Source organism: Mesoplodon bidens (genome assembly GCF_964165515.1).
Source record: "Mesoplodon bidens genome assembly, chromosome: 4".
Taxonomy (NCBI): Eukaryota; Metazoa; Chordata; class Mammalia; order Artiodactyla; family Ziphiidae; genus Mesoplodon; species Mesoplodon bidens.
In genome coordinates, this window is record NC_138160.1 from 100,874,194 (window position 1) to 100,890,394 (window position 16,201).

General features: G+C 39.5%; 1 protein-coding gene across 22 annotated transcripts in view; it reads left to right on the forward strand.

The window, feature by feature from the left end:
* Positions 1–16,201, forward strand: part of LOC308615713 (zinc finger protein 227-like) — a 379,433-nt gene that overhangs the window by 86,713 nt on the left and 276,519 nt on the right. For 18 of the 22 annotated variants that reach the window (XR_014015543.1, XR_014015544.1, XR_014015545.1 and 15 more), the window contains 2 exons: positions 14,720–14,915; positions 15,684–15,779. The exons of 1 other annotated variant lie outside the window; for it this stretch is intronic. The gene's annotated coding sequence lies outside the window, so the exon portion shown is untranslated. The remainder of the gene's footprint in view (positions 1–14,719; positions 14,916–15,683; positions 15,780–16,201) is intronic. 3 more of the 22 variants (XR_014015542.1, XR_014015547.1, XR_014015546.1) reach the window with 2 other exon arrangements.

A 16,201-nucleotide genomic window follows, 5' to 3' on the forward strand; every position in this document is an offset into this window, starting at 1 on the left:
TTAACATCTTTATTGCAGTATAATTGCTTTACAATGGTGTGTTAGTTTCGGCTTTATAAGTAAGTGAATCAGTTATACATATACATATGTTCCCATATCTCTTCCCTCTTGTGTCTCGCTCCCTCCCACCCTCCCTATCCAACACTTCTAGCTGGTCACAAAGCACCGAGCTGATCTCCCTGTGCTATGCTATGCTACTGCTTCCCACTAGCTAGCTATTTTACATTTGGTAGTGTATATATGTCCATGCCACACTCTCACTTTGTCCCAGCTTACCCTTCACCCTCCCCATATCCTCAAGTCCATTCTCTAGTAGGTCTGTGTCTTTATTCCGTCTTACCCCTAGGTTCTTCATGACATTTTTTTTTCTTAGATTCCATATATATGTGTTAGCATACAGTATTTGTCTTTCTCTTTCTGACTTACTTCACTCTGTATGACAGACTCTAGGTCCACCCACCTCACTACAAAGAACTCAATTTCATTTCTTTTTATGGCTGAGTAATATTCCATTGTATATATGTGCCACATCTTCTTTATCCATTCATATGTTGATGGACACTTAGATTGCTTCCATGTCATGGCTATTGTAAATAGAGCTGCAATGGACATTTTGGTACATGACTCTTTTTGACTTACGGTTTTCTCAGGGTATATGCCCAGTAGTGGGATTGCTGGGTCGTATGGTAGTTCTATTTGTAGTTTTTTAAGGAACCTCCATACTGTTCTCCATAGTTGCTGTACCAATTCACATTCCCACCAGCAGTGCAACAGTGTTCCCTTTTCTGCACACCCTCTCCAGCATTTATTGTTTGTAGATTTTTTGATGATGGCCATTCTGTCCGGTGTGAGATGATATCTTATTGTAGTTTTGATTTGCATTTCTGTAATGATTAATGATGTTGAGCATTCTTTCATGTGTTTGTTGGCACCCTGTATATCTTCTTAGGAAAAATGTCTATTTAGGTCTTCTGCCCATTTTTGGATTGGGTTGTTTGTTTTTTTGTTATTGAGCTGCATGAACTGCTTGTAAATTTTGGAGATTAATCCTTTGTCAGTTGCTTCATTTGCAAATATTTTCTCCCATTCTGAGGGTTGTCTTTTGGTCTTGTTTATGGTTTCCTTTGCTGTGCAAAAGCTTTTAAGTTTCATTAGGTCCCATTTGTTTATTTTTGTTTTTATTTCCATTTCTCTAGAAGGTGGGTCAAAAAGCTTCTTGCTGTGATTTATGTCATAGAGTGTTCTGCGTATGTTTTCCTCTAAGAGTTTGATAGTTTCTGGCCTTACATTTAGGTCTTTAATCCATTTTGAGCTTATTTTTGTGTATGGTGTTAGGGAGTGTTCTAATCTCATACTTTTACACGTACCTGTCCAGTTTTCCCACCAACACTTATTGAAGAGGCTGTCCTTTCTCCACTGTACATTCCTGCCTCCTTTATCAAAGATAAGGTGACCATATGTGCGTGGGTTTATCTCTGGGCTTTCTGCCCTGTTCCATTAATCTATATTTCTGTTTTTGTGCCAGTATCATACTGTCTTGATTACTGTAGCTTTGTAGTATAGTCTGAAGTCAGGGAGCCTGATTCCTCCAGCTCCATTTTTCATTCTCAAGATTGCTTTGGCTATTCGGGGTCTTTTGTGTTTCCATACAAATTGTGAAACTTTTTGTTCTAGTTCTGTGAAAAATGCCAGTGGTAGTTTGATAGGGATTGCATTGAATCTGTAGATTGCTTTGGGTAGTAGAGTCATTTTCACAATGTTGATTCTTCCAATACAAGAACATGGTATATCTCTCCATCTATTTATGTCATCTTTAATTTCTTTCATCAATGTCTTATAATTTTCTGCATAGAGGTCTTTTGTCTCCTTAGGTAGGTTTATTCCTAGATATTTTATTCTTTTTGTTGCAATGGTAAATGGGAGTGTTTTCTTAATTTCACTTTCAGATGTTTCATCATTAGTGTATAGAAATGCCAAAGATTTCTGTGCATTAATTTTGTATCCTGCTACTTTACCAGATTCATTGATTAGCTCTAGTAGTTTTCTGGTAGCATCTTTAGGATTCTCTATGTATAGTATCATGTCATTTGCAACCAGTGACAGCTTTACTTCTTCTTTTCCAATTTGGATTCCTTTTATTTCCTTTTCTTCTCTGATTGCTGTGGCTAAAACTTCCAAAACTATGTTGAATAATAGTGGTGAGAGTGGGCAACCTTGTCTTGTTCCTGATCTTAGTTGGAAATGCTTTCAGTTTTTCACCATTGAGGACGATGCTGGCTGTGGGTTTGTCATATATGGCCTTTACTATGTTGAGGAAAGTTCCCTCTATGCCTACTTTCTGCAGGGTTTTTATCATAAATGGGTGTTGAATTGTGTCGAAAGCTTTCTCTGCATCTATTGAGATGATCATACGGTTTTTCTCCTTCAATTTGTTAATATGGTGTATCACGTTGATTGATTTGCGTATATTGAAGAATCCTTGCATTCCTGGAATAAACCCCACTTGATCATGGTGTATGATCCTTTTAATGTGCTGTTGGATTCTGTTTGCTAGTATTTTGTTGAGGATTCTTGCATTTATGTTCATCAGTGATATTGGCCTGTAGTTTTCTTTCTTTGTGACATCATTGTCTGGTTTTGGTATCAGGGTGATGGTGGCCTTGTAGAATGAGTTTGGGAATGTTCCTCTCTCTGCTATATTTTGGAAGAGTTTGAGAAGGATAGGTGTTAGCTCTTCTCTAAATGTTTGACAGAATTCGCCTGTGAAGCCATCTGGTCCTGGGCTTTTGTTTGTTGGAAGAATTTTTATCACAGTTTCAATTTCAGTGCTTGTGATTGGTCTATTCATATTTTCTATTCTTGATTCAGTCTTGGCAGCTTGTGCATTTCTAAGAATTTGTCCATTTCTTCCAGGTTGTCCATATTATTGGCATAGAGTTGCTTGTAGTCATCTCTCATGATCTTTTGTATTTCTGCAGTGTCACTTGTTACTTCTCCTTTTTCATTTGTAATTCTATTGATTTGAGTCTTCTCCCTTTTTTTCTTGATGAGTCTGGCTAATGTTTTATCAATTTTGTTTATCTTCTCAAAAAACCAGCTTTTAGTTTTATTGATCTTTGCTATCGTTTCCTTCATTTCTTTTGCATTTATTTCTGATCTGATCTTTATGATTTCTTTCCTTATGCTAACTTTGGAGTTTTTTTGTTCTTCTTTCTCTAATTGCTTAGGTGCAAGTTTAGGTTGTTTATTCGAGACGTTTCCTGTTTCTTAAGGTAGGATTGTATTGCTATAAACTTCCCTCTTAGAACTGCTTTTGCTGTATCCCATAGGTTTTGGGTCGTCATGTCTCTATTGTCATTTGTTTCTAGGTATTTTTTAAATTTCTTCTTTGATTTCTTCAGTGATCACTTCGTTATTAAGTAGAGTATTGTTTAGCCTCCATGTGTTTGTATTTTTTACAGATCTTTTACTGTAATTGATGTCTAGTCTCATAGCCTTGTGGTCGGAAAAGATACTTGATACAATTTCAATTTTGTTAAATTTACCTATGCTTGATTTGTGATGCAAGATATGATCTATCCTGGAGAATGTTCCATGAGCACTTGAGAAAAATGTGTACTCTGTTGTTTTTGGATGGAATGTCCTATAAATATCAATTAAGTCCATCTTGTTTAATGTATCATTTAAAGCTTGTGTTTCCTTATTTATTTTCATTTTGGATGATCTGTCCATTGGTGACAGTGGGTTGTTAAAGTTCCCTACAGTGAATTTGTTACTGTCGATTTCCCCTTTTATGGCTGTTAGTATTTGTCTTGTGTATTGAGGTGCTCCTATGTTGGGTGCATAAATATTTACAATTGTTATATCTTCTTCTTGGATCGATCCCTTGATCATTATGTAGTGTCCTTCTTTGTTTCTCCTAATAGTCTTTATTTTGAAGTCTATTTTGTCTGAAATGAGAATTGGTATTCTAGCTTTCTTTTGATTTCCATTTGCATGGAATATCTTTTTCCATCTCCTCACTTTCAATCTGTATGTGTCCCTAGGTCTGAAGTGGGTCTCTTTTAGACAGCATATATATGGGTCTTGTTTTTGTATCCATTCAGCCACTCTGTGTTTTTTGGTGGGAGCATTTAATCCATTTACATTTAAGGTAATTATTGATATGTATGTTCCTATTCCTATTTTCTTAATTATTTTGGGCTTGTTATTGTAGGTCTTTTCCTTCTCTTGTGTTTCTTGCCTAGAGAAGTTCCTTTAGCATTTGTTGTAAAGCTGGTTTGGTGGTGCTGAACTCTCTCAGCTTTTGCTTGTCTGTAAACGTTTTAATTTCTCCATCAAATCTGAATGAGATCCTTGCTGGGTAGAGTAATCTTGGTTGTACGTTTTTCTCCTTCATCACTTTAAATATGTCCTGCCACTCCCTTCTGGCTTGCAGAGTTTCTGCTGAAAGATCAGCTGTTAACCTTATGGGGATTCCTTGTGTGTTATTTGTTGTTGTTCCCTTGCTGCTTTTAATATGTTTTCTTTGTATTTAATTTTTGATAGTTTGATTAGTATGTGTCTTGGTGTGTTTCTCCTTGGATTTATCCTGTATGGGACTCTCTGTGCTTCCTGGACTTGATTAACTATTTACTTTCCCATATTAGGGAAGTTTTCAACTATAATCTCTTAAAATATTTTCTCAGTCCCTTCCTTTTTCTCTTCTTCTTCTGGGACCCCTATAATTCAAATGTTGGTGCATTTAATGTTGTCCCAGAGGTCTCTGAGAGTGTCCTCAGTTCTTTTCATTCTTTTTTCTTTCTTCTGCTCTGCAGTAGTTATTTCCACTCTTTTATCTTCCAGGTCACTTATCCGTTCTTCTGCCTCGTTATTCTGCTATTGATCCCTTCTAGAGTATTTTTAATTTCATTTATTGTGTTGTTCATTGTTGCTTGTTTCCTCTTTTGTTCTTGTAGTTCCTTGTTAAATGTCCCTTTCATTTTCTCTGTTCTATTTCCAAGATCTTGGATCATCTTTACTATCATTATTCTGAATTCTTTTTCAGGTAGACTACCTATTTCCTCTTCATTTGTTAGGTCTGGTGGGTTTTTATCTTGCTCCTTCACCTGCTGTGTGTTTTTCTGTCTTCTCATTTTGCTTATGTTACTGTGTTTGGGGTCTCCTTTTTGCAGGCTGCAGGTTCGTAGTTCCCGTTGTTTTTGGTGTGTGTCCCCAGTGGCTAAAGTTGGTTCAGTGGGTTTTGTAGGCTTCCTGGTGGAGGGGACTACTGCCTGTGTTCTGGTGAATGAGGCTGGATCTTGTCCTTCTAGTGGGCAGGTCCACGTCTGGCAGTATGTTTGGGGGTGTCCGTGGCCTTACTTTTATTTTAGGCAGCCTCTCTGCTAATGGGTGGGGTTGTGTTCCCATCTTGCTAGTTGTTTGGCATAGGGTGTCCAGCACTGTAGCTTGTTGGTCGTTGAGTGAAGCTGGGTGTTTGTGTTGAGATGGAGATCTGTGGGAGATTTTCGCCATTTGATATTACATGGAGCTGGGAGGTCTCTTGAGGACCAGTGTCCTGAAGTTGGCTGTCCCACGTCAGATGCACAGCACTGAATCATGGCTGCAGCACCAAGAGCCTTTCTTCCACATGGCTCAGAATAAAAGGCAGAAAAAGTAGAAAGAAGGAAAGAAAGAAAGAGGATAAAATAAAATAAAGTAAGATAAAATAAAGTTATTAAAATAAAAAATAATTATTAGGAAAAAAAAATTTTTAAGTAAAAAAAGAAAAAAAAAAGGACGGACAGAACCCTAGGACAAATGGTTAAAGCAAAGCTATACAGACAAAATCTCACACAGAAGCATACACACACACACTCACAAAAAGATGAAAAGGGGAAAAAATAATATATCTTGTTCTCAAAGTCCACCTCCTCAATTTGGGATGATTGGTTGTATATTCAGGTATTCCATAGATGCAGGGTACATCAAGTTGATTGTGGAGATTTAATCCACTGCTCCTGAGGCTGCTGGGAGAGATTTCCCTTTCTCTTCTTTGTTTGCACAGCTCCCGGGGCTCAGCTTTGGATTTGGTCCCGCCTCTGCGTGTAGGTCACCTGAGGGCGTCTGTTCTTCGTTCAGACAGGACGGAGTTAAAGGAGCAGCTGCTTCGGGGACTCCGGCTCACTCAGGCCGGGGGGTGGGAGCGGTACAGAGTGTGGGGCGAGCCTACGGCGGCAGAGGCCGGCGTGACGTTGCACCAGCCTGATGCACGCCGTGCGTTCTCCCGGGTTAGTTGTCCCTGGATCCCAGGACCCTGGCAGTGGCAGGCTGCACAAGCTTCCCGGAAGGAAGGGAGGTGTGGAGAGTGACCTGTGCTCGCACACAGGCTTCTTGGCCGCGGCAGCAGCTGCCCCAGCGTCCCACTCCCGTCTCTGTGGTCCGCGCTGTTCGCCGCGGCTTGCCCCTGTCTCTGGAGCCCCTTTAAGCAGCACTCTTAATCCCCTCTCCTCGCGCACCAGGAAACAAAGAGCGAAGAAAATGTCTCTTGCCTCTCCGGCAGGTCCAGACTTTTCCCCGGACTCCCTCCTGGCTAGCCGTGGTGTACTAACCCCCTGCAGGCTGTGTTCACGCCGCCAACCCCAGTCCTCTTCCTGCGCTCCAACCGAAGCCTGAGCTTCAGCTCCCAGCCCCCACCCGCCCCGGCGGGTGAGCAGACAGGCCTCTCAGGCTGGTGAGTGCTGGTCAGCTCCGATCCTCTGTGCGGGAATCTCTCCGCTTTGCCCTCCGCTACACAGCAACCCCTGTTGCTGTGCTCTCCTCCGCTACTCCGAAGCTTTCCCCGTCCGCCACCCACAGTCTCGGCCCGCGAAGGGGCTTCCTAGTGTGTGGAAACCTTTCCTCCACAGCTCCCTCCCGCTGGTGCAGGTCCCGTCCCTATCCTTTTTTCTCTGTTTATTCTTTTTCTTTTGCCCTACCCAGGTACGTGGGGGAGTTTCTTGCCTTTTGGGAGGTCTGAGGTCTTCTGCCAGCGTTCAGCTGGTGTTCTGTAGGAGTTGTTCCACGTGTAGATGTATTTCTGGTGTAGCAGTGGGGAGGAAGGCGATCTCCGCGTCTTACTCTTCCGCCATCTTCCCTCTCTCCTGCCTTCTGTGTTTTTATATCAAGGTCGAGAGTAACAAAATAAAGAAAAATTGTGAGTGATATTGGATTCATATCAAGTATGCTCATATTCAGACTTCAAATGATACGAAATGCAAATTTCATGGCAATTAAGATTAGCATTTTCAGAAAACAACAATATCCTTCACATTTTAATTCTTAGACGTGTAATACATTTTGAGTATATAATCATGACATTGCCAGGTTTTTATGCATAAAAGGGAAAACTTCATCTGTTACTTATAACTACAAATACCTAATAATCTTTTTTGTGTCTTCCCCTAGTAAAAGAAATATCTATTCCTTTGACGTGGTGATCAGTGTTTGATGATTTACCATTTCTTTGTCCTTTTTGAGCAAATACTATAGTTTCCATAGAAAGATCTGGGATAAATTATGAGAAGCAGGATGACATGTTGAGCAACAAATAAGGAAAGTAAGTTAGGGTTTTCAAGGGTCTATCTTCAGTGTGGGAGCGGGTTTTCCTTCGGTCTCTGGGAAACACATTCTAATCTTTAGCTGGAATTGTGGCATGTTTCCTCTTGGTAACTAGAGTGAGGCAGGCTTTAAATTAGATAGCAGAGTACTTTCAGGATGGGGGCCTCATGCTATGCATAGGGAATTGTTTTTATTCTCTGCTTTGACCCTTTGGATGAGTTAGGTTGGAGTGTGCTCCTTAATTCTCCATTCTATAAACAGAATGCGCTCACTCATATACAGAGCTTTGTTAAAGCTAAAAACACTTTCAAGAACTTATTGAAATGATTACATGAAACTTTAAAGTATTATCCTTTACCTTAAGTCTGGCTCATTACCAGTATCCACCTATTTTGAAAAAGAACAATGTTTTAAAGACTAGTCACATGAAAAGAATTGGCTCCAAAAACAAGTTACAGTCTTTTTTGCTCCAAAAATATTGGGAATTCTTGGCAAACTGGGTCCATGAATGAAAGCTGCCGATAGGAAGAGAAGTTTGAAACAGCCCACCCAATAAGTCAGAAATTAACCCCAGATCAACAAATTACAAACTAAATGATTTCTGCCCTAAATTAGGACTAACTGGACTCAAAAGTCATTTATATCAATTCATATCCACCCCATCCCTCCACCTCCCCTCTCAGCTACAGCTCAGGGCTGTAAGCTGAGCCCTTGGATGATACTGGTGTATGATAACTGAATCAAATTGCTTTTGTGACACTTTAGGAATCAGTAAATCTGTGTGAAAACTGGTTCAGGCACTAGCTAGGTTGCATCAGGGAAAATCACTTAATTATTATGAGCCTTATTTCTTCATCTATAAAATAGGGTACTCTCTCTCACAGAACTGTTGTAAGATTGAGTTTAATATACAAAACACTTAATACTCTGAGTGACCTCTAGCAAGAATTAAAAACTGGTAGGTATTACTGTTGTCATAGTGGTTAATACCTATGTCATCCTAAATATTAACTGAGTTAATATTGGCTACACTTGTATATTTTAGGACATTTTATTTCTAAAAATGATTCATTACTCTTATTTTTCTTGTCTCTCTTGTTTTCTTTCACCACTTTCCTTAAAACCTCTGCCTACATTGCTCGATTTTTTTCTGATTCTTTTACTAATTGCTTAGTCAATTATGCCCAGTATTGATAGTTAAGACAAAAGTTTATTTAAGTTTAAAAGTTTATATATGCTGTGCTGTGTCCCCCTGTTTTCACAAAATGATGGTAAATGGGCAGATGGTTGAGCCTTTCCTAAACTGGGAAGGGCATTGGTGGTTGTAAGAAGGGAGATGTCAGTCGTTCTTTTAGCTCTGCTGCACGGGAAGATAGCCTGTCTGGGCTCCACCCTTGAAGATTCTGAGTTCGTGGACCAGGTAGATACTGTGTTTAGTGGGTTTTAATCCAGGTGCCTTTAATATGCCACCAAGATTGAGACTCACTGGGCTGTTGGGAGGGAAACTTGGGTTTCTGCAGAATAGCTCTTAGCAAAGCATAAGTCTCTGAATCTCTGTATGTTTTCCATAGAGGTTAAAGGGCAGTAGGGAGTAAGCACTTGGGAGTAAGTCCTATTAATTTTTTTATGTTGCTTTAGTCCAATCCCACACCAGGGATTTCAAATTCAATTGTGACTTTTAAGGAAAGTCCCTTTTTTACTATTTACATTATGGTTCATAAGTGAAAGGCTCCTACCTCAAATGTGAGAGTTAACTGGACTCGTTCTCAGTTATTGAGCTTGTGGCCCAAATTTAGACAACCAGTAAAAATGGACCCTAGTCAGTGTGGACCCCAGTGGTAGTTTGGCATCCTTTTGCTGTCTTGCTAATGCTACCTAAACTAAATTATTTTAGAAGTACATGCTGTTGCATTTCTTTCACTCTTTGGTTAGCGAGTTTTCCCTCAAGCACAGGTGAGATCACCTTTAGTGATGGATAAATCCACAGATGAAGAGAACGTGTGAGTTCCCCAAACCTTCCCATCGGTCCTATGTTGGTCTGTCTCTGCCTCTACATCTTGTTCACGCTGCCAGGCCTTTCTCTTCTATTCTGGCTGTATGAGAGGGACTCTTCTTCCAGGACAAATTTGAAGTCTACCTCCTCCATAAACCCTTCTTCCCTCTGACTAATGCAGCCTTTGTGACCCCATCCTCCTCCGCATTCCTGTGTTCATTTACCCTGTGATCTACAACTACTGTGGGCGATTGTTTATACTTTTTTGTGTGTCTGCATCTGTCTTCACTGCAAACTTTAAACTGTTTCAAGCTTAGGAACAGCCTGATGACTTCAGGAATAAGGTCCTGCATTTCAGTAAGTACTCAGTAAATGTGTGACGGTGGTGGTGAAGTAGAAATCACATTTGAGAGAGAAGGGAGGATGTGGGCTGGATTTATTAGGGAAGATCACAGAGAAGGTAGACCTTGAACAGGGATTCAGGATTGGATAGAATTTCGATTGTTGGAGGAGAGAGCCTTCTACAAAGTGTTATTTTTGGTCAGATTTGAATAATCTGTGTAAAACAGACACATATGTACCTGTGGAACCCTCTGAATTCCTAGACCTTCTTAATACCTTCAGAATCTGTCCTAATATATATATAATATATAAAAAATATTTTAAATTTTTGCATATTTCATGTATTACACATATTATATATTAAATATATAATATATTAAAATTTTACACATTTCAGGTATTTTATATGTGTGTGTGTGTGTGTGTGTGTGTGTGTGTGTGTGTATATATATATATATATATATATAATTTCCAGTCTCCACGCTGAGGGCGAAACATACATCATTGAGCCTTACTACTAAATACAAGCAAGGGAATACATTCACTTTTCTGATTTGCACACTCTCAACTGGAGGGAATTCTAAAGGTTGTTCACTATCACTCTTCCATAATGCGATTGGGGAAGAAGAAGTACTAGAATTATAACCTTATCATTTGCTCTTTCAAAATGTATAGCCCAAGCCCGTCACACATGTGCATTTTGAACTGGCTGTCAGAAACATTGTATTGGAATTGAAAGCTCCAGTGATCTTATTCATTTAAAAAGACTGTTCAGTATTGCATGTGAAATAAGAACCTTTTAAATTTAACTGTGTATCACAGATTTGTGATGGGGGCCTTGTCATCACTCCCCAACTCTGACAGTTACGTTAGATGAGTTATTGGAATAAGATGTTCAAGAGGAGGGATGACAAAATCAGCCAGTACCCAGTTTTCAATTATTATGACATTGATGTCTGACAGTGACAAGGTCACAAAACCATTTTCTTGTGTCCATTGGGTTTGGGGCACTAGATTTTTCTGTCCAGCAAGACATTTGTTTATTCAAAATTTAAAGCTTAATTTCAGGTTGAGTGTTTTTTAAGTAGGCCCAACTTTTTTTTCCCCCTCTAAGGATCACTCAGCTTTCTTTACAACATATATGACCTTGAATCAGGTCTTCCTCTTAAATCTTCCTGTGCTTTTATATTCAGCATTAGCTGACTCCTCAGTAAATTCAGAGTGGCCAGTTACTTTTCATAATGAAGCTCATGTAAATTGGAGTAGAGCAGAGGTTTTATTAATGAAACTGATCTGTTATTAAAGCTGCTTCGATCATCCTTTCTGAATAGTGAGATAAAAGTCAAATAATATAATGTCCCTTGTCAACAGGCTTGATGAAGAAAATGAAGCTTGGAGAATTTACACATGTCAATTTTTTTGAGCATGGCAGAGCAGTTTATTTCAACTCCTATTCCAGTATTTTATAATCTTTTGTAGAAAATCAGGATCTTCTGTAGGTGTATCAGTCTGACCTAATGAAAATTTTATTCATGTGCAACATGAAACAGCATGGTGGTGTCTTTCAGAGCCCATGAGGAGTGGATTTTCTAGGATTTTCTTACACTGTCATATTTTCCCTTTTTTCCCATGGATACACTCATGGATGTCATGCCATAAATTTGGATTTTTAGTGTGCAAAACTTGGGCAATGTGTTTACCGTCCAGCTCACTTTTTAAAAATCAAATGGCAAGATTATTATTACTTAATTTTAAAAAATTGAAGTATAGTTGATTTACAATGTTGTATTAGTTTCTGGTGTACAGCAAAGTGATTCAGTTATACATATATATACTTTTTCATATTTTTTCATTATTGTTTATTACAAGATATTGAATATAGTTCCCTGTGCTATACAGTGGAACCTTGTTGTTTATCTGTTATATATAGTATTGTGTATATGTTAATCCCAAACTCCTAATTTATCCCTCCACCTCCTCCTTTCCCCTTTGGTAACCATAAGTTTGTTTTCTATGTCTGTGAGTGTGTTTCTGTTTGTAAATAAGTTGATTTGTATCATTTTTTAGATTCCATATATAAGTAATATCATATGGTATTTGTCTTTCTCTGACTTACTTTGCTTAGTATGATAATCTCTAGGTCCATCCATGTTGCTGCAAATGGTATTATTTCATTCTTTTGTATGGATGAGTGATATTCCATTGTGTATATCTATATCTATATATAGATATATGTGTATATATATATCAAATGGTAAAATTATTAATGGTGGTTTCACAGGTGCTAGGATAGAAATGAGGTGGTACAGTTAGGAGGTCAAGTGGGGGCCTTCTAAGTCCTCCACCTATACTAGCTACTTGCTCTGCCTATTTTAGAACCACCAATTTGCAGAATATGGATCTCAAAGCCCCCATCAGTGACCTTATTAATTTATATGTTTGCTGTGAATTATTTCTATATGTTTTATTGTGTCTCTATTTAAAATAATTTAAAAATTTAAAGCATATTTTGGGAAATATGAAAGAAGCAGACGGAATTAAAACATGTTCAGAGATTAATCAACATTTAAAAAATGACATTGCACAGTGCACTGGTAGATAGAGAGAAGTTGAGGATAATTAGAATAAAGCCCAAAGGTGTTTCTGGACTTTGCAGATGAAGGTTATATATCAGGCCCTGAAAAGAGGCGTGATAATCACAGCTGCAGAGCAGAGGAGGAGGCCAGGCTGACACTGGTCTTTGGTTAGAGAGGAAGGCGGTTGAAGAGCATATGGTGCCCCATGGTATACCAGCTATGATTCTTTTCATTTGCAAGGGAGAGAAAATCAGTTCCAAGTAATTTAAATATAAAAAAGAGGGAATTTATTAACTTACAAACTGGCTTAATTAAAAAAAAATGGCTTACATAATTAAAAATCCAGAGAAGTCGTGAATCCAAGTGCACAAGTAGTTATATCAGAAATCTTTCTCCACCTCTTGTTCTGCTTTCCTGTGTTGGTTTCCTCTTCAGGTCTCCCCCAGCCCCGCCACCAAGAAATGTCTAAGCTATATCCTTCCTGTTTAGCAACCCAAATAGAAAGAGAGAACCTTTTCTAAGGATTCCCACCAGTCTCTGGCCTGATTCTTGTGAATTCAACTTGATTCATTATTCCTTTGTGAACTAAACACCGTAGTCAGGAGATAAAATAATCTGACTTCTCCGGCTAGAACGTGCCCATTTTTGGTGCTTAGGGTAGCGTCAGCTCCACGAACACAGACCACAAGGACTGAGGATGTTGGGAAGGGAATTTCCCCCAAAGAAAACAAAAGAATGGGCTATGAAGAAGATGGGTGAACAAAGCAAAACTGAAAAGCAAACAAACAAGAGGTCCACTGCATATGGTTACAAACAATATCACGATGGAGAATGGTCCTTGGGGAGTGAGAGCTTCAGGAAAAAAAACAAAACGGGTTGATGTCATTAGAGGAGAATCTGATGAACATTATTCAAGAAATTATACTGCTAATACTCAGTTATGGTTATTAAGAAAATGAATAACTAAATCAAAGAACATATTTTCATGCAGCTGTCAAATAACCAGAAAAACATGGAGGAAGATTGATCAAACTAAAGGATTTTTTCAAAGTTTTCTGGGGGAAACTTTTAGGTCGAAATTATTCATTCTCAGCAAGAGTGGGTGTTTTTGTGAAAACAGAAAACCTCTTTGCAAAACAACATTTGTTTTTCAGTCTCTACATCATATATGTGCCAATTAGTAAAATTGCAATGCAGACACAAGCAGCTACATTTTGCTAACAAAATACTGCATGCTTGTCTAGAATAACTTAATTTGTCTGGGAGAGAAAAATGTATTGTTACCAAATCCCTTAAGGTGAACCATAGTCACAAACTTGTCACTGTTACAGGGACTGGGTTAACATTTCTAAGTTAAATATTGTTTGTGAAATTAATCTAGTTTTTTTTAATTATTTTCTAATGTTTTTTGTTTTTTTTAGATGTTGGGGGTAGGAGTTTATTTATTTATTTTTGCTGTGTTGGGTCTTCGTTTCTGTGCGAGGGCTTTCTCTAGCTATGGCAAGCGGGGGCCACTCTTCATCGCAGTGCGCGGGCCTCTCACTATCGCGGCCTCTCGTCGCGGAGCACAGGCTCCAGACGCGCAGGCTCAGTAGTTGTGGCTCATGAGCCTAGTTGCTCCGCGGCATGTGGGATCCTCCCAGCCCAGGGCTCGAACCCGTGTCCCCTGCATTAGCAGGCAGATTCTCAACCACTGCGCAACCAGGGAAGCCCTCTAATGTTTTAAAAAATGAAAATTTGTGCCAAGATATAGAAGGTATATACGGCACGGCTTTTGGATTTTTGATAGTCTTTGTTTAATTTTAGAAATAATTTTCCCTGAAAATTTGTTATGCATATCAGAAAACTCAATGCAACACAATGCAGTTCAGACATTATTTATTGAAGACAGGTGCTGCGGAGGATAAAGCAAATAGGACCTTTCCTACTTTCAAGCAATTGAAATTTAGCACAGAAAATATTTCTGTATTTTATAATCAGGAACATTATTATGATATAAAATAGTTATTATACAAAATAGTATAATACATAATAGTACATGATTATAATGCATAATACATGATTGTAATACATACTAGAGAACAAGTCTATAAGAGTTGTGTAAGTCAAATATTTAGAAGAGGAGGACATTTGGCTGGGGAAAGAAAAGCGGGAAGAGTTTTTGAAGGAAGTGCACTTGCCATATGTCAGATAGGATTATTTGGCAAAGGTTTTTTTTTTTTCTTTGCAGTACACGGGCCTCTCACTGTTGTGGCCTCTCCCGTTGCAGAGCACAGGCTCCGGACGCACAGGTTCAGCAGCCATGGCTCTCGGGCCCAGCCGCTCCGCGGCATGTGGGATCTTCCCGGACCGGGGCACGAACCCGTGTGCCCTGCATCGGCAGACGGACTCTCAACCACCGCGCCACCAGGGAAGCCCTGGCAAAGGTTTTTCTATTAGAATAAATAATGTAGAGGCAAGGCATGCATTATAGTATAAGAATAGGATGACGATAATGAAGAGAAGAGGTGAGAGACGAGGCTGGAGAGGAAGACTGAAACCCACAGGAGAATATATACAGTGATTTGCCATCTGGATTTTCTGTTTGGCAACATACCTAGACCTGGGGTTTGTGGGAGAAGGTAGTAAAAAAGATGCCTGAACTCGTGAGCATGGTGGAACGGGAGACAGTTGATGCCACCAGTATAAAGGCAGGTCAAGAGAAATGGCCAGTTACTGTGAGAGGATGAAGATATGATAAATTTGGGATGAGTTAATTTGGAGTGGCAGGAGATATCCAAGCAGTTAGGGCTGTAACTGAAGAGTAAAGTTTAGGTTAGAAAAAGACTTTTGCATTATTCTGTCTGGAAGTGATAGTTGAAGGCTTAAGAAGAATGGATATAAAATTATACAGTGGGAGAAAATCTGAGGATAGAGACTGGAAGACTTGGAAGAAAGAAGAGTGAGAGGTGGTCTGTAGATCAGTGGAGGGCAGTTTTTCTGCACTCCGTCTCTGACCCTGTGACCAATCCCTTCTACCGGTGTTTTTGTCACAATTTACTACCTTTCTCTCCCATCAGTTTGTTGGCTTCAGTTTGTCTTAGAATAAGCGTAGAAGAGTTTCCTTATTTAATGCAATCTTGTATCAGAATCAGGTTTTTAGTTTGGCGCTCAGATTGCTGGTAACTTGATTTATTTTTTGCCTTGCATTTCAGGATTTTCATCTACTTTGCCTTAGATACATGCTTCTTCTGATCTTGTGATCTGAGGTATCAGAGTCCATGCAGCAAACCGATGGCAAGTTCAAGGTGGTAAGTAAAAAAGAAGCTTAACAAAGAGGCAATTTGCAATGGTGTCAGTAGGCTTAAGGGAACTGATGAAGAATGGTGAAGCATTCTTTGGTGAAGCATGCTACACCTGCACCTGAACGGACAAAAGGAGGTGGTAGCTATGAAAAGGTGGGGAGAGTTGCAGTCAGGGGAGGGAGTCCATGTGATAGGAGTTGCCACTTTGGGGACAAGAACATAGCCACAGCCAAGCATCACCAGGGAGGGATACAGGGGGGTAAATTCCCTTACCTCTCCCTTCTCCCACCCTCCATCTCCTACCAGTGCCAACCATTAGCAAACCAATGTGGAAGCCAGAGGTCAAGGGGCCCAGGTGGTACCGTCTGTAGAAGTCAGCTTGCTGGGAAAAAGGCAGGGTAGAGTGGGTGGAGAGTATGCCTAGAAGG